We start from the raw sequence: 23,593 nt of genomic DNA on the forward strand, positions 1-23,593 counted from the left end.
GGCGGAAACAGGGGAGGAGTCTAACTAGAGCTGTCATAGGACGCTCCAGCTCACGTGAGTTTGGTCCCAGCGTTGCCCTGGGAGAGCCCCGGGCGGATACACGCTCTGCGCGAGTTGACGTTTCCTCCTCGCGGAGGGCGCCATTTTGTCCTGCGCCTTTGTTCAGTGTGAACCTGGGGTTCAAAATCTTTGTTGCTCAACCTCGTCATTTTTTCGTCTTCTGATCGCTTGTTGCTATTGCGGTAACTTGAAATACACCTACATATGCAGACTTTCGACAAATTCTTTCAGACTTTTACCACAGGGACCTTGGGTTTTGAGCTACTAAAGCAGCCCTTCATTCAGACAGCATTCGGTTGCCTTAGGCTAATTATCTTGCAGACCCTCCCGAGAAAAAATACCTGAGCTCAGGATCTTACCTGCCCAGGTTTGCTGGGCCTCACTGAGGCTCTGAAGCAGAGCAGGACCCTGTGGGCCCACCTGGGCACAAAAGCCTTTCTGTGTCCCCCATTTATTTTTTGTAGGAAATAGGCTTCATTCAGTCTCTTTGACCGTCCCTTAGTTCCAAAAGGCAGATTCAAGCAGTTGCTAATCTGGGAAGGGAAACAAGGGAGGCACAGTCAAGAAGCAATAGCGCAACCCTGGCTCAGGGTCCTGGTTCGCAGTCAAGGACTATACATAATAATATCTGTGAGTTCTGTGGAAACTATCCCCTGCCCAGATGGAGGATGGTAACTTCAGGCTGAGGGCAAGATTCCTGGAGTGCCGCCCTGTTACCTCACCACGAACTAGTCAGAAGAAAGTCACACGCCCTGCAGCTCTCACCCCAAATTTTGCATATAAAATCTTCCCCCAAAACCATCAGGGAGTTCGGGGATTTTTTTAGAGCATGAGCCACCCATTCTCCCTGTTTGGCCCTGCAATAAACCTTTCTCTGCTCGAAACTCTGATGGTTTGGTTTGTTTGGCCTCAGTGTAAGTCAAGCACATGAACTTGTGTTCAGTGACAGCTCCTCAGGCCCATCTCAAAACCTTGTTGCTTGGGACAGACGGTGTGGGTTCTGTAACAAGATGCCACTGACCTCTTTGCTGTGACCACTTTCAGATTTGTAAGAAAAACAATTGATTGATTCAACAAATATGTCCTGGAATGCCTTGATTTTAGAAATGAAGCAATTTGTCCTTAAAGTCTCAAAGTCCAATTTCAAGAGAAAGATGCTCCACTGTTAAGTGACCACCACTGTGTGAGGAAGTATGAAGGAAATTTTGGGGGAAGTTTGGGAGGGAAAGAAGATAGCTGAGTTCACATTGTGAGGGGGGAGGGAAGTGGGAGTAAGAAAATAAAAAGTTAAACAGAATATTGGTTATAGAATATACAGATCCTAAAAAAAAAAGTACCCTCACACTCTTATTTGTTAGTTATCATTATATTATCTTTACTTGTCTACTTCATACTTTCATTTCTCTTGTTTTCTTAATTCCCTCAGAGGTAGACTTTCCTGAGGTCATCCAAGTTACAGTCTAATGACCCCTATTTTAAAGAGATTTGTATGCTAAAACAATACACTGATGCTAAAGAACATGGGGGGGAGGGATAAATTGGGAGATTGGGATTGAGATATACACACTACTATATATAAAATAGATAACTAATAAGGACCTACTGTATAGCACAGGGAACTCTACTCAATACTCTGTAATGACCTATATGGGAAAAGAACCTAAAAAAGAGTGGATATATGTATATGTATAACTGATTCACTTTGCTGTACACCAGAAACTAAACACAACATTGTAAATCAACTATACTCCAATAAAAATTATTTTTAAAAAAAGAACATAGAAACATAGAGAGGAGTGACAAATAAATAATATTAAACATGGAAGCAAAATAGAAATTGAAAACTTCACATCCCTACCTTGCATATGATAAGGAGGGAGGAGGGCAAGTGGAGTAATTGGAATAACTGCATTCTCACTTCCCTCTTTTCCCTACTGGTTCTCCTAAGAATTTGCTTTTTTTCATTCTTGTTGCATATACTTAAACACTGCACAGTGTTAATCAAAAGAATCCTGGAATCAAATGGTGTTAGCTAAAGGGTGTCAGAGATGATGATTCTGGGGGTACACATATCACTGAGGTTCCTGGTGCTTTCCCCAAGAGCCTGGCAAATACTCAACATGACCACAAGGGGGATGTTGTAGCTCTAGATACTATTCAAAGCAGGAGCCTGAGAATGGGGCTGCATGTGTTGTATTTGCCAGTGTGAAGGACAGGTTTTGGGGTTGCTTTGCAAATTAATATAGCCTACAGCCTGATGGCTTGAAGAAATAAGCATGAGTCTAAAAAGAGCTGGCTGCAAATGAATAAGAGTGGACGGTTAGATCCACGGCCGGGTGATGCAATTATTCATCATACAACACAGCACTGTATTTCATTTCTCTGTTGTCATTTCAGTGTCATACTGGAAAGTGAAAGGAGCTGGTACATAATTTGCATGTGGGTAAATGTTTACCAGACAGAACAGGTGGCTGTCGAATACCTGTGCATACTATATTTTAAATTATATTCTAACTGGCATGATTTTTATTTTAGCGTATTTGGAGAGAGGAAACCAGTTTCAATGTTTAAGTATTTAACTCCCAGTCATTAATAGGAAATGTCATTAGATAGTAATCACTAATAGTTGTCAAGTGTTTACTTAAGTGCCCCACTGTCCTAAATGCTTTCTAACATTATTTAATGGAATGATCAAAACAATGGTTTCAAGGGAATAATACTATTAGTATTCCCATTTTGCAGATGTGGAAACTGAGGCTTAAAGTGGTCAAGTATGTTACATAGGTCACATGGCAATTGAATGGTAAAGCCAGATTTGAAGCCAGACTGTCTGACTCCAGAACCTATACTGCTAACCACTAGGCTCTGCTGCCTCATAACAAAACTGGGTCTGATCTTTTATCTCCACATATACAGAAGATGAGTTTTGTAACACTGGCCTAATCCATTATTAACAGCAGCTATTTTAGGCAATTGAATTAAAGTTATAAAAGAATTTTTATGTAGTTTAGGTTCCAAGACATCTATAAAGAAAGTTCAATCTGTAATAGAACACATAAGATCAAGCTTTTATTTTTAAAGCAGTCTCTTTAAACTGGTGACTCAGATGACGTTTTATTCAGTTTTCCCAAAGATGAATATCATGCTGTGGCACTTTCCATCTTCATGAAATAAAATGTGGCATACTGCAGGGATTTGTCATTTTTATTCTCCTTGGAATTTTTTATGTACCTGCGGCAGATTTCAGGAGACAGTTCCCACTTTTCCGTTTGGGCATTAGCTACACTATATTGGAGTACATTACACAGTGTCACTTCACTCAAGTCTGATTCAACAGAGCTTGCCCCAGTGAAGTGTAGGAAGTATTATGTCAGGTGATGTCTCTGTACCCGGGGTTGGTGACAATTAGCAGGTTTCATTTTATATGGAATGCCTGGTAACCCACCAACCTGCCTTCCTTCTGATAGGAGAAAAGAGAAATAGAGGATGACCCTGAAAGAAAACTAAGGTAGCAGTAAATCAAAATAAGATGTCCCTTTGTTTAGGTTGGACATTTACATTCCAGTGATAATGCAGTCTCATTGCACAGGGTAAAAATCAGTCAGTTAACCTCACTCGGATTTTCATTCAGGTTTGGAAAACAGTTGGCTATTGGATAGGTCCAAGGATCTGTGTGTGAGGTCCCTATTTGGGGAGGGTGTAGGACTGACAAAAGCAGAGATTTGCTCTTTATGAAGACCCATTTAATAATTAATTCTTAAGGATGCAGGAGCCTTTTCTGAATGCTTTCATTTAAAGGGCCAGAATTTTAATTTATTCTTGATCAGAATGTTATAGCGAAAGCAACCCTGAACTAGGACTTGAGCCTGAACTTGGGTTCCAGAAACACAGAAAGGTCTTTAGATATCACTTAAAATCTAACCTTTTATTTAATAGATGAGGAACTGAGAGAATCAGTGAATTGCCCAAGGTCACACAGACAGTGTTAGCTTCTGTTCTATAGCCTCCAGTTTTACTTGGTATGCTTTTTAGAAATCACCCACATGATTTCAGACTAAATGGTCAATCAGTACAGTTTTTCAAATGCTTACAGACAACTCTGGCTCATATACCCGCTTCCTCCTGTCTCAACCTTACTCTTTAAGGTACACAATTAGTGAAATTATATCAGCTATCTTTTCAGATCTCCTGGATTACATCCTCTCTCTATGTGAGGGGCTTTAGGTTTCTAAGGTTCTCCACCTCGGCTCCCCAGCTGTCAGGAGAAGAGGTACCCAGGCTTCCTTAGGTGATGAGGATTTAATTGTAGGCTAGTTGGAAGAAGTACAGGCATTGTCTCAATACCCATAGAACCAGAGTTCTGGCAGAACAAGTTAGGTGGCTCCTCCTCCTTGGTCAGGCCCCAGCAGGACCTGGCTGTAGTGGCTTGTTATCAGGCTTCTGACGTTCCCCTCTGCACTGGCTCTGCCCTTTCCACAGCTCAGCTTCTTTTTGTCTGCTTCTCTAATTCTTCTATTGCAATAGTTCCTACATTTCAGTAGGCATCAGAATTACTGGGAAGCTCTTTAAGCATACCAACCCAAGAGATTTAGGTCCTGTAGGTCTGAGGTGGGTCAAGTAATGTGTATGTTTAACAAGTTCCACAGGAGATTCTGATAGGGGTGGGGATTAAGGACCACACCTTGCTTAGAAACACCCCAAGTATCATGGTGTCTTCTGGTCACCACATTTTTTCATTACACATCCTATTAGAAAAATATTTGAGGGACTTCCCTGGAAGTCCAGTGGTTAAGACTCCACACTTCCACTGCAGGGGCTCGGGTTCAATCCCTGGTAAAGGAACTAAGATCCCGCATGCTGTATGGTGTGGCCAAAAAATTAAAAAAAAAAAAAAATTGAGCACACACTTCCATTATGTGTATATTTATGTATTTAGAAGCTATATATGCAGTACTATTATTAAACATATATAAAAATGGAAAAAATAAATATAAATACATTTGAATACTTTCTTCCTGTACTCTAATGTATCCCCAGGGCTGCTTGCACTACCCTTGCTACCTTTCTGTGTGGCTTGAAGTACACCATCGTTATGGAGTGACTTTATTGGGCAGAGTAAAGGCACAGAAAAGTAGCATATTGTTTCAGGGGTCACTGGGTCAGCTCATAGGCCTTTGGTTTAGGTGCCAATTCTTTGTTTTATTGAACTAGCGGTTGGGGTAGGGGTGGGAGTGGTGACTGTGTGTGTGGCATGATGTAAAGAAAGCTGGTTCACCTAGAAGGAGCCCTGTGACCCCCTTCTTCAGGGGAAAGGGAGAATCTGTGAGCATGATAGCTGCCGTGGGTCTCATGAACACTTGTCTTTCACCGTAGACTAATGAACTGTTTCTAAGCCTGTCAAAGTGTAAATGTGACTCCACGGAGGCTGTGGATGAGGCTACCCTGCGAGTGCCCTCTGCAGCTTTCCATGACTTCCCAGAAGGAAGTCTGGTTTATTCTGGGCTGTTGTGCCAGGATGTGTGTGTTTGTGTGTGTGTGTATGGTGCTTGCCCACTTCTCTATCATTCCATTTATAGCACAGCTCCCTGGCCTAAGCTGGGGAGGTTGCTCTCAGGATTAAAGAGGCTTCACTTTTCCTGATGCATAATTTGTAGTTCTTTGATATTGCTCTCTCTCCCTAGGGCACTATTTTGTGAGTGGAGCATCATTTCCGTGAGTTAGAGCAACCACATTGGGACAAGCAGACCGAAGGCATTATCAGAGCCCAGAGTCAGAACTGGACAAATCCCAGGCACATTTCAGAAATCAAGTGACTTATAATAAGTCATTTAAGTTGGAAGTGGGTTCCCTACAATCTTTTTTTCCAAATAATTTTCCTACCCTTACTTGGAGACTTTTTGTGTCTTCAGCTTTCTTATGTTACCTTAGGTATTTGAGTGCTGGTGTTCTATACTCTCAAAGGCCATGGAGAGTGGGCCACTGTTTTGAGCTCTGCAGAGGAGAGAGGGACGGGTGCTTCTTGGATTCAGGGCCGTTAGCAGCCGTGCATATGTGTCTATTTCCTGATTGATAGGGATATTTGAAAATAAATTATTTAGAATTTCATTGTTTTTCACTTAGCTTTATATTATTGAAAATCTCTAGGCTGGAAACACCATTTTTTCTGTCACTTTGCGTTTTTCCAGTCAGCATGTGTGCTTGCCATTTTTGTGTTCTGCTTTTTAATGCTTAGAGTTATCTTTTCTAAAAATATATACTTGTCAACCTGGTCTCATATACTTGTCATTTTTAATGGCGGTCTATATAATCTTATTCTTTCTTGAGATTCATAAGTTTATTCCACTTAATCCTCTTTGCTTCTACTATTTTGCAGGTTATGTGGAGAGATTTGCTGCATTTCTAAAGAATCTCAGAAAACAAGCTTCATTTCAGAACCTAAACCAGCATTTGCTTTTCTTCACTTTGAGGGAGCACACAGGTATTGAATTCTCTGCCACTGGGCACACCAGGATATTGAATTCTCTTCTCTGAAGTCCATGTCTGTGGGTCTGACTGGGCCACTTGATCAGCAAGAGGTCTCAGACACCAAACTGGAGAATAAATTAAACTGACAGAGTACTTGATATTTCCAAAGAGTCACTTAGGTTCTGTCTATTACTGCAGTGTTCAAAACGTAGACATAGTTCATTGCTGTGATTAAAGTGACTTTCACCATTAGCCTCTTTGTTCCTGTAAGATATAGCGGTAGGCTATAGCTGGTTCATCATTTGGGGGTGTAATGGTTAGCTAAAGCTATTTTTCTCCAAAGGGCCAGTTATAACTTTAGTTTTTCTCCAAAACTTCAGCTTTAGCGGGAAAGAGCCATAAATTTTGTGACATAGCTGCCTCCTTATCTGTCTTGGGAGTTATAGACTGCACATATAAGACAATTCATGTACCTCTGCATAATGAGGTAAGCTTTAAAAATCATCAATCTTCACTTAACATGCAGGTGGTGTTGGGTGCCAGCTTTAGAAAAACTGATGTAGTTGCCAAGTTCATGAGTGTCATAAATCATTCATGCTAAAGTTAGCCCAGAATCATGCTGTCCTCTGAGGCAGACCAATTTCAAGGTGGTTGTTAAACACAAAAATGTGAGTCGGGATGATTGTTTTTCAAAATCAAATGCACTTTTTATTTGAAGAGGAAAACCAAATTATCTTTCTTTTTTAAGTTGAAGTCAGTTTTCTAAGACCCTCCCTTCACCCTCAAAGAATCTATCAATAATAATACCTTTTCTTCCCTGATCCCTGAATTCTATTAGAAATACATCACAAAATATATAACTTGTACATTTGCAATCCAGACCATTAATGTGCTGAAAATGAGATTCAGATGTCTCAATAAATCTTGAGGCACATTATTAAGGGAAAACTCTATTAAAGTTTTTTGGGGTATTTTCTTCTTGTGCCATTATTTTACATGAAGTTGAAACCGCACAACTAAGATGGGACTCGAACCCAGCCAAAACCCAGATTGGGAGTTGAACCAACGGACTGGGACTCGAACCCACTGTCTTTTAATTAAGATTGCACAGCTGGTCTTAGGACTTAATGAAGCTCAGGTTCGTTTTGTCTCAGCATAGAAGGAATTCAGCGAGAGGCAAAGTGATAGGTAAGAAATGGATTTATTTAGAGAGATATAGATTTCATAGACAGAATGCGGTCCACCTCAAAAGGCAAGAGCAGCCCTGGGAGAAACACAGTCCACAGACAGAGAGAAGATGAGAGGCGCGGAAATATGGGTTGGTTAGTTTTTATGGGCTGGATAATTTCATAGGCTAATGGGTGGGAGGATTATTCCAACTATTTTGGAGAAGAGGCAGAGATTTCCAGGAATTGGGCCACTGCACACTTTTTGGCCTCTAATGGTTGGCATCAGAACTGTCATGGCACCTGTGAGTGTGTCATTTAGCTTGCTGATATATTACAATGAGTGTATAATGAGGCCCAAGGTCTACTGGAAGTCGAATCTTCGCCATCTTGGACCTAACCGGTTCTAACCAGTGTTTGTCGTATCCTCAATGTCTACGTCTTTCTTTTAAAGGTTGTGCTCTGCCCCCTTCCCTCCTGTTTCAGAGTTACAATGGATAGTAGGCAGGCGTAGCCCTCTTCCACCCTGCCCGAGTCTTCAGGGCTAAAGAGAGGGAAGTAGTAGGGCCTACAGAGAAGTGACCCCTGGGACAGAAAGCTTGAAGCTGAGCAGTGTGATGTGCCCCTCTAAGTCATCAGGCTTTATCCAGGTTCCTGGAAGATGGGTTTTAAACTGAAGTGTTTTATCTGAAAGTTGCTCATTTGATAGATGAAGAAGACTATGAGGTTGGATATTATTGAGGAAGGAAAACATGCTAGTATTTTCAGTGAGAAGTCTTCAAAGAGAAAAACAGAGAAAAATGAAGTTTTGCCTGAGGCTATTAGGTTCTCAGTGGGTAGTTAAGTGTCTGTATCCCTTTGTGTAGTCTCCAGCACAGGGCCATACGCCAGCTGACATGTGACTTCTCTTTGGTGTATCTCAGAAGTTCTTTTGAGGTCAATGTGTTGATCATATGGGTAGCCTTGGTTAAAGATTGTAGGGGCCAATTCCAGGCAGAACATCTTTTTCACTGAGCGTAATCTCCCACTCCCCCACTGCAAACTCACTATTTCTTTATGCCTCCATGCCTTGTATATACCTTTCCCACTATTTGACATGCTCTTCTATTTCTTATCTAAATGTCAAGCTCCTACTTATCCAGTAAAACCCTCTTAAATCTCACCTTCTCTCTAAAGCCTTCTCTGGCTTCCTGAGATGGAGCTTGTCACTTGATCCTCTGTGCTTCTAGAACATTTATTCACAGTCTTGTTATGACACACACATGGGAGTTAATCAGCATATTCATCCCTCCCACTAGACTGTGAGCATTTAGCATCTAAGGACAAGAACAGAGTTTTATTAATGTAGGTATTGCTAGTACCCACCATATCTGACACCAAGTGGAAACTCAATGAAAAATCTCACCCTTTTTTTAAAAATTACCCTCTCCACCGGAGTACTAACATAAAGCCTTGGGAGAGAACAAAGCTTTTTAAAGTTATATTTCATCATAATTTGTGAATGCTAAGACTAACTCACAAAGTGTTTACTTGAGTCCCCTATAAAGATGCCTAAGGGTAGAGAGCGACAGAGGCAGGGAGAAATTTCCTGCGTTCTCACTGTGTCCTGGGATTTTCTGTAGATTCTGGGCAGAGTAAGTTCTGTTCCTTCTTCCTGCATAATATCTCTAGGACTTGTATGCCTTTGTCTTCTCGTTGCAGTCATTCTGATCTAGGTGACATCTTTCCACACTTGAACTGTAGAAATTATAGCAGGTATGACTCTCAGTTTATAAATTCAGGTATAAGGGAAGTATCACATTTATTTATAAGCTTAAATAAAGGTAAACTCCAGTTGTATGCTCCCATCCCATCTGACTGGTGGGAAATTTAACCTCATTTATATTTCATCTTCAGACCTGAATTGTGCTTCCAGTATCTTATATTTTGCCATGAGATTGGAAGGGGCTTTGAGTTGCTGGTTATTGCTGAGACACCTGCTGTCCCATTATTTGCACCATCCCTTCAGGTCCAGGGCCTGAGTGTCTGATCTTCCTCCTTGACTCACAGAAACCTTCTGTGAGGCTGTGAATCCTGCAGCCTAGAGTCCTGTCTCCTAGTTGTATCATGGGGCCAGTCTTCTCTAGGGTTGTGTTCCCTCCTCAGGTGCTGCCAAGGAGCAAGGCCTGGGTCCCCCTGTGGTAGGTCCTACAAACCCATCTTCATCTACAACCCAGGGGAATCTCTTTCTAGTCTGCCTGGAGCACTTCCCTGCATTATGCTGCTCTGAGGCTAGTTTATCTTGCTCTTTTATAGTAATCTTAATGGTCTTTTAAATCCCAAACCCCTATCACTACAACCAAAATTTTATTTCCTTTATCTTAAATTTCCATGGAAGGTTAAGGGAAATATCTGTCATCCAGTTCTTTCAGCAAAAAAAGAAAAGAAAAATTTTAAATCGTGTCGTATGCTGATCTCCTAACTGGCTTCCTTGCCACTTTTTCCCCTCTCTTCTCCATTCAAATTATTTTGTACATTCCAATCAGAATAGTTGTTCTAAAACTCTTGCCCAGAAACCCTCAGGGACTTCTCATTGTCTCTAGAATAAAATCAAAGCTCCAAGCTCCTTAGTCTACCATTAGGGCTTTTCATGATTTTCTTCACCTTTGAAATGCGACTTCCCATTGCTCCTTTGTCAGAGACCCCTGGCCTAACCCTGTTCCTCTAACCCCACACTGTCCCACCTCCTCACCACACCCGACTGATGTGACACCCAGAACAAGTGCCAGCTTCTTCAGAAAGCTTGGTGGTTAGCCCACTCCACAGTGATCTAGTCCTCCATAAACCTAGTCCTCTTCCGTACATCCATTTGGTACCTGAGGCTATGGTTTATCATCTGGTGCCTGTTTCTGCCTTTCTCATCTAGATTTGTGAGCCTCTCAAGCACCGAGACCTCTACTTTCTTGTATCCTGAGCCACCACAGGGCTCTTCATAGTATGGGGTGCTCACTAAATGCTGATTAATGAATATCATGACATGGACACATGGATCCTACCTAAGCACACCCAGCCCTGCCATATAGTGAGAAGCAGGAAAATGAAGGGGAAAAGGGGCCAGGTTTCATTACCGCCATAAAAATAATGAGTGTTTCATTGTTGTCTACCATCAAGGAATAGCCTCCTTGCTTGCCTCCAGCACCAGAAGAAGCATTTGCCCTAACAATGACAAACAAATTCCACTATCAGAGTAAGTGGTCCAGAGCTCCTCTGGGTGGTGGGCACTCTGGCTTTGCCATCCTTTGGCTTTTCCACAGGCTGCCCTTCACAATAGGTTTCTCTGTCATGAATGCAAACTAGCCAATCACTCTTGAACAAACCAACCTCCCTGACACCTGCTCAAAGTAATTCTTCTCTCACCAAGCTATGGTTAATAAACACAAATGATCGCCATTCACTTCTCCTTGGCCAATCCTGTGAGGGCGTCTTCACACAAATTGGCAGGTTGACCAGAGAGGCAGCTCCAGCTCATACTGTGGGGAAATGGAGAGTTTCCTGCCTCAGCCCTTGGGGCTTCAAGAGTACTTCACATGCTGCTTATACCAGCTTCCTGTGGACAACCCCCCCGCCCCATGCCAAGTCCTTTCTGGCCTTCATGCATGTTGATCTAGTGATAGGGAACAGGCAGAGGGGATTCCAGCATCATCCCAGTGGTTTGACTGGATAACCTTAAAATTCCTTCCAGTACTTCAAATCTTTGATCCTATAATTTTCACTTGCATTGCTTTTAATCAACACTTAAAATCTCCAGCTTTCTGCTGATCCCTTCAACCTCCTCACCTCGGCCCCTTTTCCACTTGATTGATTCATTCTAGCCATTCAGGCCTTCTCTCAGTTCCTTCATTGTGTTGCTTCTGCCTTCCGACATGTCCTTTCTGCTCCCTAGGTCCCTCTTCTCACCACCAGCCATTTGTCTAACCCTACTTAGCCTTCAGGTCCCCCCATTTCTTTTTTTTTAAATTTATTTATTTTTGGCTGAGTTGGGTCTTTGTTGCTGCACGTGGGCTTTCTCCAGTTGTGGCAAGCAGGGGCTACACTTCGTTGTGGTGCGTGGGCTTCTCATTGTGGTGGCTTCTCTTGTTGTGGAGCACGGGCTCTAGGCTCGCGGGCTTCAGTAGTTGTGGCACGTGGGCTTAGTAGTTGTGGCTCGTGGGCTTAGTTGTTCCGCGGCATGTGGGATCTTCCCAGACCAGGGCTCGAACCCGTGTCCCCTGCATTGGCAGGTGGATTCTTAACCACTGTGCCACCAGGGAAGTCCTGGGTCCCCCCATATTTTAATGTCACTTCTGTAGGCAAGCTTCTTTAACCCCCAAACTAGATTAGATTCCTAATGCCCAGACCAGTCCTGCATATTATCTTCAACAGCGTTTTGTGCACTTGTATTCATTAAACTACCTTTTAGTAAAAATTTGTTTGGTGTTTATCTTCTCCAGTATTTTGAAAGCTCCATGTGCACGGAGACTGTGTCTGTTCTGTTCACATTTTTATTGCCAGAACGTAGCCCAATGCCTGACACCTAGTAGCCATTCAGTAAACGTTCATCAACTGGCCAACTCTGCTTCCCACTTCAATCATGCATTTCCCCTGCTGTTCATTGACGTATTGGTTTACTGCTGCTTTTCTGCTACTTATGCGTTTGTACTTATCTGTTTAATGTTAGCTGTCTTAAGTTGTACTTTCCTGGAGGGTAGAGAATCCATGTATATAATTTTCTTTGTATAGTGCTTTGTACGTGGGTGTATGTGGCAGTAAGTGTTACCATGGAAGGGACTCTGAAACTGTCGTGGTGACTTATGACTCCCCGTGTTACCCCTGGGAATGCCCAAGGTGCAAGAGGCAGGATATGGGGCAGGAATGTAACAGCACAGGAGGTTTTAGGACACTGTTAAAAGTAGCTTCGCTCAAAACTAGTAATACTGCAGGGTAACAGGAGGAAAGAATAGAGGATGCTTTGGGAAATTAAGAAAAACAGGGAGAAGTGGCAGAGCTTAAATCCATAGGCCTCATTTTCCACAAGGACATTAGAGTGCTATTAAGCCAAGGAGAACCATTAGCTCTGACAACAGCTCCTCTTGTTATGACCCCTTTGGTGGTATTTTTATTACTTTTTAAAATAAAGGTTGAGGATTAACTTTTACAGTTGTAACTAGAACAATGATAAGCAGGACTCATGGGGTGTAATCATAAAAAAAAGAACTTTGTTTTTGGCTCCCACTGTTCCTTTAAACTTGCTCAGTAGTGATGGTCCTAACTCCATTCCTGGACAAATGCTTTTCTTGCAGGCATTAGGAAGCCCTCTAGTCGCTTTATGTAATAAAATGTGATCTCAGTTAGGTACTTAATATGTTCAGCCCAAGTATTGTCACTGTTTCCAAAGTTTTTCAGCTTTAAGCTATTTGTCCTCCTTCATCCTGGGTTTGCTATGAGTGAAAAGAGGGGTGTGGTCCTTCTTTCTTTTCTGAAGTTTCTGACCCTTCCAGGATTAGAGCAAGGAAGTATGAGAGAGCAGGAAGTATTGTACTTGTCTCATGTTGTTGAAGCTGGCTTTGTGTTCTCCAGAAATGGCCAATGTTTAAATTTAGCTTTCTCCTGGGGCACTTTTGTGGGTTCTTCAGAGATCTGTACTCCCCTCCATATACGCACGCACACACTTGACCTGGGCAAGTACACTTTCCTCTGTCAGTTGCTTTCTTCCTCTATAGCCCCTAATAAATCAACACTCCATTTCCAGTTTCTCTGTGAGAAACCATTTTTTTGCTCACACAAGCTCTGAGACTATGGGCGATCCCAACATTGTTAAGCAGCTGCTAGCCCATACAATGGCCCCTACATTTCTTGGGCTGGAATCAGAAATTAGTCCATTCTGCCCCTCTAACTGCACGAGACACATATCAAGCTCTCTGAGGGTTCCCCTTGAAGCTCTTCTCAGTAGGCTTGTGGTGAAATGCAGGCACCATTCTTTCTTTGGAGGGGGAACCCACAGCATACCAACGCTTCTCACCAAATAAATTTTTTTCCAAAAAATTTCTCTTAATTTCCAACAACTTCTTAATATGGGTGAAGATTTTAGCGTTTCATCACTGTTTTTCAACAGTTTTCTATGAAAACTTGCATCTTTGCTGACACCTCACTTTTGTATCACATGGATATGACATAGTGGAGCCTCTGTTGAAACTTCCAAATAGCACTGTGTACTTACTGTCGTTGAACAGGGATTTCAGGAACTAAGTAATTCATTTCTGTGTAAGGGCAGATAATATCATTTTCTCCTCTCTTCTGTTGAGGAAACTTAATTATCCTTATCTATAAAATGGACCCCCATCCTTTCCTTGCCTCGCGAAGGGTAGGTAAATAAGAAATTGTGAGCATAGAGATGATTCTGGATGGACAGGCCCTGGGGAAATAATCTGCAAAGGAAGAATTTTTTACAAAAAAAGCAAGTAGAGATGAAGGGCTTGATGGAAAGAAGAAAAGAAAAGGCCCAATATCATCAGTGTTTTTCTAAACCCCATCCTAACCCCTCCTACCTCCACTTTGGTTTGGAGCTGTCTTCTTGTTATATTCAGGTCCCTATTATAGCCCCAAAACAATGGTTGCCCAGAGCAGAGACAGGTCCTGTTAGATCAATAATCCTTGGCTCTATGTTTTCCAGCTCTATCTGTGTCTGTGTCTGTAGGTTTAAGGTGGGAGGGGTAAATGTCATCACTTTTGACAAAATGTCTGAATATCTTTTCTCTATCATGACAAAAAGATATTTTGGTCTCCTGGTTCAGCACCAGAGCCTGCCTTACAAGGAGTTGAAAGGCTGCAACCCAGGGTTGCTGTCAAACCAGCAGATGGAGTAGCAGTCCTTCTCTGTGTACCTCTGGGCCCACCTGGGCAGGTGTGCTGGGTGATGCTAGGCCCAACTCTGCGGGCAAAAGGGACAGGGAAATGAATACAAATGATTGTACCCCATTGTCATAGCTGTTGTTCAGTCTGCAGAGGAGTTTGGTAAAATATGATCCTGGGAAAGTTGCTTTCATGTGCCTCTCTGGAATCACTGCAGAAGCAATTGTAAGGAGGAGTGCTTGTATGCCTGAGATAGCTGTAGGGCATAAGAGAAGGAGTTGACAGAATCAAGTCCTGGGCAGTGGGAGAATATGACACAATCCCCTCACCCCTCAAAAACCTTGGTGAGGACACAGGAATACAACCAGTGGCTCTTGATGGAAAAGGGCAGGCTTAAGAGGAAAGTTTGGACAATGAAGCTGAATTACCATCTGCCTAACTCCTTCTTCTCTGTCTGAATTGCAGGCACTGGAGTCCCTCTTACTAAAGTCTGTAGATTGCCTAAGAAATTTGCTCTGGGGCCAGTAGTAGAATTTAAGCTTCCCTGAGATTGCTTCTTCCTATTTTCTAAGAATCTACCACACAGCTAAATATTTGACAGCTCTTAATAAATTATGGAGGCATTAATGGCACTTTCATTGAGAACTTTCTTCTGCCCCTTTCAGGCCTACAGGACCCCGTCTGTGAAAGGGAGAGTCCTCCTACCTCCTCCCCTGTGAATGGAAAAAGGCTTCAGAATGGAAGATGGGCAGGCAGTGGATAGATTTCTACTTTCTGAGGGCAGGGCCTGTGTCTCTCCTCCCTGACTTCCCCTATCTAAATAACCCAAATCCAGAAGTAGGAGTCGATTGGGGGACTCAGGATAGCCTCCATAACCCACGGCCTAACCACTGCAGACAGCCCAGGAAGCCAGAGGGAAGGCGTCCTCCTGACTTGTCCTTTGCTCAATCCTGAACTGAGGGGAGTTGAAGGTGCTTGCGTTATTAGCTGCAGAGCAGGTGGCACAGTGTGCTCTTCATTGAAAATCGAGAGGTGTCTGGCAAGTCTCTTGGCCACAGGCCTCCCTGGAGCCCAGAGCTCTTTGAAGAGAAGAAATAGTTCTAGGAAAAAGGAAGCTGCTGCTCTTGATGAAAAAGTTGAGAGGGAAGAAAATGAGACTAACAAGGGCTGAAGAGAACTGTCTGAGGCTGAAGAGAATGTTAATGGCTCTGCTTTGGAGCTTCAAAGCTTGAGCTGGATAGGATTGCACACAGACGCCTCTGCTGTCACCTACAGAATACTTACCAAGGGCTGAGGCTTGCAAATAATCACAGCCTGACTTTCCCAGGGCAAGAAGCAGTGCCTGCTGAGATGGAGAAAAGAGAAACTGTTGGGAGATCCCAGGCCCAGCTCAGCTAGTTGGGGTCTAACTGGTCTTTTCTGCATCAGACAACAAATGGGATTCCAGAAGAATTTAGGTGCAAGGGAAATGGCTCTCATTGAACAAATCTGGCTAACAGTTGTCTCGTAAACAGGGAAACTGTTTATGAAATGATAGCTGCTATGGATTGAATTTTGTCCCCCTAAAATGCGTATGTTAAAGCCCTAACCCCCAATGTTATGGTATTTGGAGAAGGGTCTTCGGGAGGTACTTAGGTTTAGATGAAGTTATAAGGGTGGGACTCTAATGATGGAATTAGTGTTCTTATAAGAGGAGACATCAGAGGGCTTGCTACCTACCCTACCTCACTCTCCCATTCCCCCACACCATGTGGGCACACAGCAAGAAAGCGGCCATCTATAAGGCAGGAAGAAAGCCCATGTAAGAACTCAACCACACTGGTGCCCTGGCCTCAGACTTCCAGCCTCCAGAGCTGTGGGAAATAAATTTAAGCCACTTACTCTATGGTATTTTCTTAAGGCAGCCAGAGCTGACTAATACAGTAGCTCTAATAGATGCTGTTGGTACCCTGCCAAAGTTCCCTTACCACATCAGTGTATCCATTTCCCTAGCTGCTGTATTGAGTTCCAGTGGCTCACAGATGCCCCCTTCTCCAGAAAATTGCTCTTGGTGGATGGGAGACACCTTCTGTACCACCTATAGCTTTCAGACAAGGAGGTACAAAGGCCTTGAGGAAGGATCATTTCTTTACCCCAAAGAAGGATCAATTTTTTGGTGCCATTCATGCTCCTGAGTTGTCCCATGGGATCAGGGTGAGGCCAAATACAAAGCTGTGACCACATCCATCTTTCTTACCATTTCCTGCTTCCTTCATTCTCTTTCTCCTGAGGGCAGACCTCAACAAATCTCATGACCTGAATCCTGTCTCAGGCTATGCTTCTGGGGAACCCAACTTAAGGCAGCACTTCTCCCAAGTGGTAGAGTACTGAGCAACATAAATGACTCTATAGTGCTTTGTGAGTATAGTGATGGTGATTAATGCCCAATGATAATGAATATTGGGAACAACAGCCCTTATTTCTGTGTCCAAAAACTGTAGAGGAATAAAGGTCCACAGAGAAAGAAGATGAGGATGTGTTCTTCTAGCAATAGATGGCTTCTTCAGCAGGCATCTGGTGGACAGCTGTGCTTTTCTTGCCAGCAAGGGTTTAAATAGCCTTGTTAGCACAGAGCCACAGACTGAGGTTCCACATGGGCTTAACCAATTATGGAAGCATCTTGACTTCAAGAACCCTTGAGCCATGACTAGACAGCAGAGTCAACTGGGCAGGTCTGTGCATTGATTGAGAGCCAGCCAGGCTCTACACTGCCCTGAGCAGGGTCCAGAGTTCTCTGAAAGGAGAAGCCCAGCACCTGCCCAGGGAACTCTCTGCTTCGATGGGGTGATTTAGATACTTGGGAACTGTCCCCTCTCTGCTATGTTTTGCTCAGTCTATTGGCTTTTTCATGATGCTTTTTTGTTCTTGGGAGATTCTTTTTCATTCTTTTTTTGTAATAGTTCCCTTTGTTTTCCTTCCCTCTTCCTTTTCTACCTCCTGCTTTCCTCTCTGAGTGCAGGCTTCATCATCAGAGCCTCTGAGATTTGGGACTGGCTCCATCTTAGGAGAATGAGGGTGGATTCTTACATTATCCCAAGAAAGCCTCCACCAGACAATTTCTTCCTGCTTCTGGTTACCTCTTAGAGCTTAACTTCCTTATCTCTAACAGTGAGGATAGGAAGGGATGGAGTAGGTGAAGGGGCAGAGAACTCTCTCCTGACATGCCACTGGGTCATGGCATCCCACTGACCCACCTTGGCCCATCTATTTTGATAGTGGCCCTAGGAAATATGTGTGAGAGAGCACAGTAAATGCTTGTCCAGATGCTCTCAAAGATTTAGGGACATGCCTCAAATATCCCTAACCTCTTTAACAAGTACTTAGTTGCCTCACAGGAGAATGAGAGTGGCTCCTGATTCTTCTTCTCAAGAGATCTTGTGTTTAGATCTAGAGATGAAAGGGGAAATTTTGGACAACTCCTACTCATTTCCATAACTTTTCTCCCAACATATTTTGTGGGAGGGAATAAAATGGAGGTAGCATGAGGACCTTATATCAGACAACTGAAAGGCAGGTATCTGCTTTCTTCTCAAACATCTCCAATGAAGAGTAGACTTGCTTCAGGAAGACTAAATCCATGAGTTCAAATGCTGCATGAAGGTGTAGATTATTTCCATCACTTGCTTTTGTTTGCTGCTATATTGCTTCATTCTTAGATAGGCTCTCCACACATGGCAGCCAGATGGCCACCAGCAGCTCCAAACCAGTGCTACCCTTAGAACTCACCATTCCAGAGGGAAAGAGCAGGTACCTTTCCCATAACTCCTACAAAAGTGCAGAGAAGACTGTAATTGGTGTGGTCTTAAGTCATATGACCTTCTCTGAACTAGTTGCTGTGTGCAGAGGTGTGGAATAATCTGATGAGCTAGTCCTGGATCCTGTTCTTACCCCTGAGGTTGGGGGGAGGATCTTACCCCTCCAGTCTTAGAAAAACTAGGGGATGGGAGAGACTTCCTTAAGGAACTGATGCTTGGGGAGGAACGTGTGTCCTTTACAGCACGCATTATCTATTCTTCTCTTTGACTATGGAGTATATCTAGCTCGTTCAAATGAAATTGCTTATGAAAGACAAATTATGGGTGAAGTAGTCAGTTGTGAATAGTGCTTTCTAGACTCAGGTGTGAAGAAGGCAAACTCATCTGAAGAAAGGATCAAATCAGTCCAGCTGGTTTGAGGAGCTTCTGGTCATAATGTCCAGGGAACCAGCTGGATAGGGGTGTCGGAGAACCACGAGGAGGAGTCAGTCTTGCCATGAACTCAAGGGCTATACCAGGAGGAGCAGGCTGGCAGATAGTAGCACTCAGTTAATATTTGTGGAATGGCTTCTCTGAGAATCACAGGTCAAAGATAAAGCTGGGGGACTTCCCTGGTGGCGCAGTGGTTAAGAATCTGCCTGCCAATGCAGGGGACACGGGTTTGAGCCTTGGTCCAGGAAGATCCCATATGCCGCAGAGCAACTAAGCCCGTGTGCCACAACTACTGAGACTGCACTCTAGAGCCCATGAGCCACAACTACTGAGCCTACATGCTGCAACAACTGAAGCCCGCATGCCTGGAGCCCATGCTCCACAACAAGAGAAGCCACCACAATGAGAAGCCTGCTCACTGCAACAAAGATTAGCCACCACTCACCACAACTACAGAGAGCCCGCACAAAGACCCAACACAGCCAAAAATAAATAAATAAATTAATTAATTAAAAAAAAAAAAACAGTCTGTCTAGAAGATAAAGCTGGGGGAAGCAGGAAGAACCAAGAACTGAAGGCAGAGTCCCACGCTAAGACAGAGTTCCATTTGATCAAGCCATATTCCCACAATTTGCCAGACTGTACACAGCTGATACTCTAGGATTTTCCCATACTGTAATTAAAGTTATTGTTTTGGGAGTTCCCTGGCAGTCCAGTGGTTAGGACTCCATGCTTCCACTGCAGGAGGCATGGGTTCAATCCCTGGTCAGGGAACTAAGATCCCATAAGTTGCATGGCTTGGCCAAAAAAAAAAAAAAGTTATTGTTTTGTTGTCTTTATTCTAAATAGCTGGTAAAGTATATGACTTTCTAGTAACTCATGGTGGAGGTCAGGGTAGGTACCAGATAACAATGACAGGTGGATACTGGTCTCCTGTTTCTTCAGAAACAGGCTATGGTCTTCTTGAGAGTGGCTTTTAGACTTTGTGACATTGTAATAGATTGTCACAATTATAGATAAATGCCAGAGAAAGATTCCACAATTGAGGCTTTTTTTTTTAAAGATTTTTTTATGTGGACGATTTTTTTTTTTTAATAAATTTATTTATTTTTGGCTGTGTTGGGTCTTCATTGCTGCTCATAGGCTTTCTCTAGTTGCGGAGCGTGGGGGCTGCTCTTCGTTGCAGTGTGCGGGCTTCTCATTGCAGTGGCTTCTCTTGTTGTGGAGCACGGGCTCTAGGCGCGTGGGCTTCAGTAGTTGTGGCACGCGGGCTCTAGAGTGCAGGCTCAGTAGTTGTGACGCATGGGCTTAGTTGATCTGTGGCATGTGGGATCTTCCCGGACCAGGGATTGAACCCGTGTCCCCTGCATTGGCAGGCGGACTCTTAACCACTGCGCCACCAGGGAAGTCCCCGTATGTGGACCATTTTTAAAGTCTTTATTGAATTTGTTACAGTATTGCTTCTGTTTTATGTTTTGGTTATTTTGCCACGAGGCGTGTGTTATTTTAGCTCCCCCACCAGGGATCGAACCCGCACCCCGTGCATCGAAAGACAAAGTCTTAACACTGGACCGCCAGGAAAGTCCCCCACAATTGAGGCTTTCTAAGCGACATTTCCTTGGACATGGTTGGGCTTTGGGAGATGTGTGCTGATTTATCCTTTCTTCTATCCTCCCTCCCATGTCTCCATGCACTACTTCTGTGGCTGGTGGACAGGCAGGCATCAGTGTGTGCTCTAGGGAAGCATGTGGGCTCTCAGACAGGGAGTTGGCACTCAGCGACCTGGCTGAGGCACAATGTGGAAATGAAAAGATAAAAACCTGAGATATGTGATGGGGGCTGTAGTTTGGAATAAATGGGTTCAGGCCCTCTGCCCAGTCAGCCTAGCACTCTGGCAGCTGCTGCATTTAATGGACAACTCCATTAACATCTTCTTGGATAGAAGGAAGGAGAGTGAGGGAGAAAAAGGGAGAGTGGGGGAGGGAGAGAGAGATAGGGAGGAAGGGAAAGGTTGGGGGGAGATGAGAGAGAGAGAGAGGTGAGTGTGTGTGTGTGTGTGTGTGTGTGTGTATGTGTTGGGAGAAACTAAAAAAACTTGGAGCTTTCCTCCATGTCCCTGGGGGGGAACTTTGTGTGGTTCCCTTAGTCTGTGTGCTGTCTCAGGCTTTGACAGCTGAGGTGGAGCTGGGAAGGGTAGCAATCTGGATAGGGTAGAATGAGGGCTGAAACAACCTGCCTTCTCATCCCCACAGGATAAGGGGAATGAGAAAGAATACATCCTTTCCCCCTTGTAATGAAGAAATTGTAGGTCCTAGAATTCAGAAGATAAAACATGGGGGATTTGGGGGTGCCCTCTGATTCTGTGATGAGAAGAGGGGAAAGAAGAGGTGAAGTGAGCCCAGGATTCAGAAGCTGGTTCATGAGTGAGAAGAAACTGGTTCCCACTGCAGGAGGAGAGGAGGGACAAGTCTAAAGAGGAAAACCAAGGCAACAGATACCCATCATCTGCCTGAGCGTGCTTAAGTTCAGGCCGCCTCTGGAGGCTAGAGAAGGATGAGATGCCTCATACCATGGTTAATGAATGAGACTGAAAACCTATGGAAAAAAAAAAAAAAAACAACCTATGAGATAATCATGGTGCCCGAGACTTTCTGAGTCCCCAGCATACCATGGGACCATGAAGGATAGTAACAAGAAACCACATTTCCACTGAGGGATTTTCAGTCTTAGTATCTTCCCACTCTAGCCTTTTAGCTGCTGTCAGACCACATCAGGGCAGAATATTGAAGCCAACTATATCACAGCTGCTGGGGATCTCCCCAGAGGAGAGTGTATGACAAGAGTGGGAAGAGCAGCTCTGATCCAAGACTTTGCTCCTGGCATCCCTGAATGCCCTTGCCAGCTCACTTCCTCTCAAAAGTCACTTCCAGAGGCAAGCTAGGTATTTGGGGTGCTGCCTACCCACAAATCCACAGAACTCAGAGACAAGTCCTCAGTCAGATCAAGACTGTGATTCTCGAGTGTATGGGCCTGACCCCTGAGTCCTGGGTCGAGGTGGAGGCCAGATTGGAGGGTATAGTGAATAGGTCCCTGGCTTAGAGGTCAAAATTGCCAGGTTCTGGTCCTGATTCTACCCTATGTAGCTGTATGACCTTGAGCTATTACTTGACTTCTTCAGACTTTAGTTTTTCATCTGTAAAATGGGGATAATAATACCTTCCTCAGAGAGCTATTATCAAAATCAGATAATATACAGAAAGCACTTTGTGGGCTTCCCTGGTGGCGCAGTGGTTAACAATCCACCTGCTAATGCAGGGGACACGGGTTCAAGCCCTGGTCTGGGAAGATCCCACATGCCGCGGAGCAACTAAGCCCGTGTGCCCCAACTACTGAGCCTGCGCTCTAGAGCCCGAGAGCCACAACTACTGAGCCTGCGTGCCACATCTACTGAAGCCTGCGTAGCTAGAGCCCGTGCTCCTCAACAAGAGAAGCCACTGCAATGAGAAGCCCGCACACCGCAATGAAGAGTAGCCCCTGCGCGCTGCAACTAGAGAAATCCCACGCACAGCAACGAAGACCCAACGCAGCCATAACTAACTAACTAACTAAATACATAAATTTATTTATTAAAAAAAAAAAGCAATTGGTAAAATGCTGTATTGGTGGAAAGGAATTATTTCCCCATTCCATCATTCTGTTTTCCAAATCCAAAGGCCTCTCCTTGGAATGTGTGAAAGCTATTGGGTTCAAGGTAAGCGTCTGGAAAGGTGTGTGTGTGGTGAGGGCAAGGAGGTATGAAAGGAGGGTAAAAGATGCGGTGAAGTGGTGTTCCCTGTAGTCATAGAGGATTTGACATGAGCTTCTTACTCATACAGTAAGAGTCTATAAATACTTATTGAGTTGATCCCGGTGGCATAATAAGAAATACATATTTGATCATTGTCTCCAGTTTCTGACAAAGAGCTCCCCAAACCCTTGTAATTTCCTGAGTGATGGGGGTGATAGCAGCATCTTTTGTTTCTGACACAGAGCTCCTAAATCCCTTGGAATTTCCAGGGTAATAGGATCCTTTTTTGTTCTAATGAAGTGACTCTTGGTGGGACCCTGGATAGCTTCAGGATAGGGGCTGGTCACCAGAAAGACTAATCTTGATTAGAAGCCTGGAACTTTCATCCCACTCCCCCTACCCACTGAGGAGAGAAGAGGGGCTGGAGATTGAGTAAATAATCTATCATGCCTACGTGATAAAACCTCCATAAAAGCCCCTAAATGACAAAGTTCCAAGAGCTTTCAGTTTTGTGAATGCATTCACGTGCCAGGAGGGTGGTGCCCCCCAAGTCCATGGGGACAGAATCTCCTGCATTTGGGACCCTTCCGGCTCTCATCCTACATACCTCTTTATCTGGCTGTTTATATGTATCCTTTATAATATCCTTTATAATAAACCAGTAACTGCAAGTAAGGTGCTTTCCTTAGTTCTATGAGCTCTTCTAGCAAATTATTGCACCTGAGGAGAGTCATGGGAACCCCCAATTTATATCTAGTTGGTCAGAAGTAGAGGAGGCCAAGGGCTTGCAACTGGCATCCAAAATGGGAAGCAGTCTTGTGGGACTGAGCCCTTAACCTGTGAGACCCGATGCTAATTTCCAGTAGTTAGTGTCAGAATTGAATTGAGTTGTAGGACACGCTGCCGGTGTCCAGAGAGTTGGAGAATTGGTGTTGGTGTAAGGAAAGCCTCCCACACATTTTGCAGGTGTTCTGAAAGTAGAAACAGGTTTTAGCAGTGGTACTGCAGCCAGGAAACCACTG

General features: G+C 43.9%; 1 long non-coding RNA gene across 3 annotated transcripts in view; it reads left to right on the forward strand.

Moving 5' to 3' along the window:
• Positions 1-23,593, forward strand: part of LOC309624236 — a 135,356-nt gene that overhangs the window by 26,961 nt on the left and 84,802 nt on the right. For 2 of the 3 annotated variants that reach the window (XR_014241820.1, XR_014241821.1), the window contains exon 3: positions 6,434-6,538. This is a non-coding gene — a long non-coding RNA (uncharacterized lncRNA). Of the gene's footprint in view, positions 1-6,433; positions 6,539-15,223; positions 19,250-23,593 lie in introns of those variants that run through there. The other variant, XR_014241822.1, reaches the window with a different exon arrangement.

The sequence above is a fragment of the Balaenoptera borealis genome (assembly GCF_965194805.1).
Source record: "Balaenoptera borealis genome assembly, chromosome: 2".
NCBI lineage: Eukaryota > Metazoa > Chordata > Mammalia > Artiodactyla > Balaenopteridae > Balaenoptera > Balaenoptera borealis.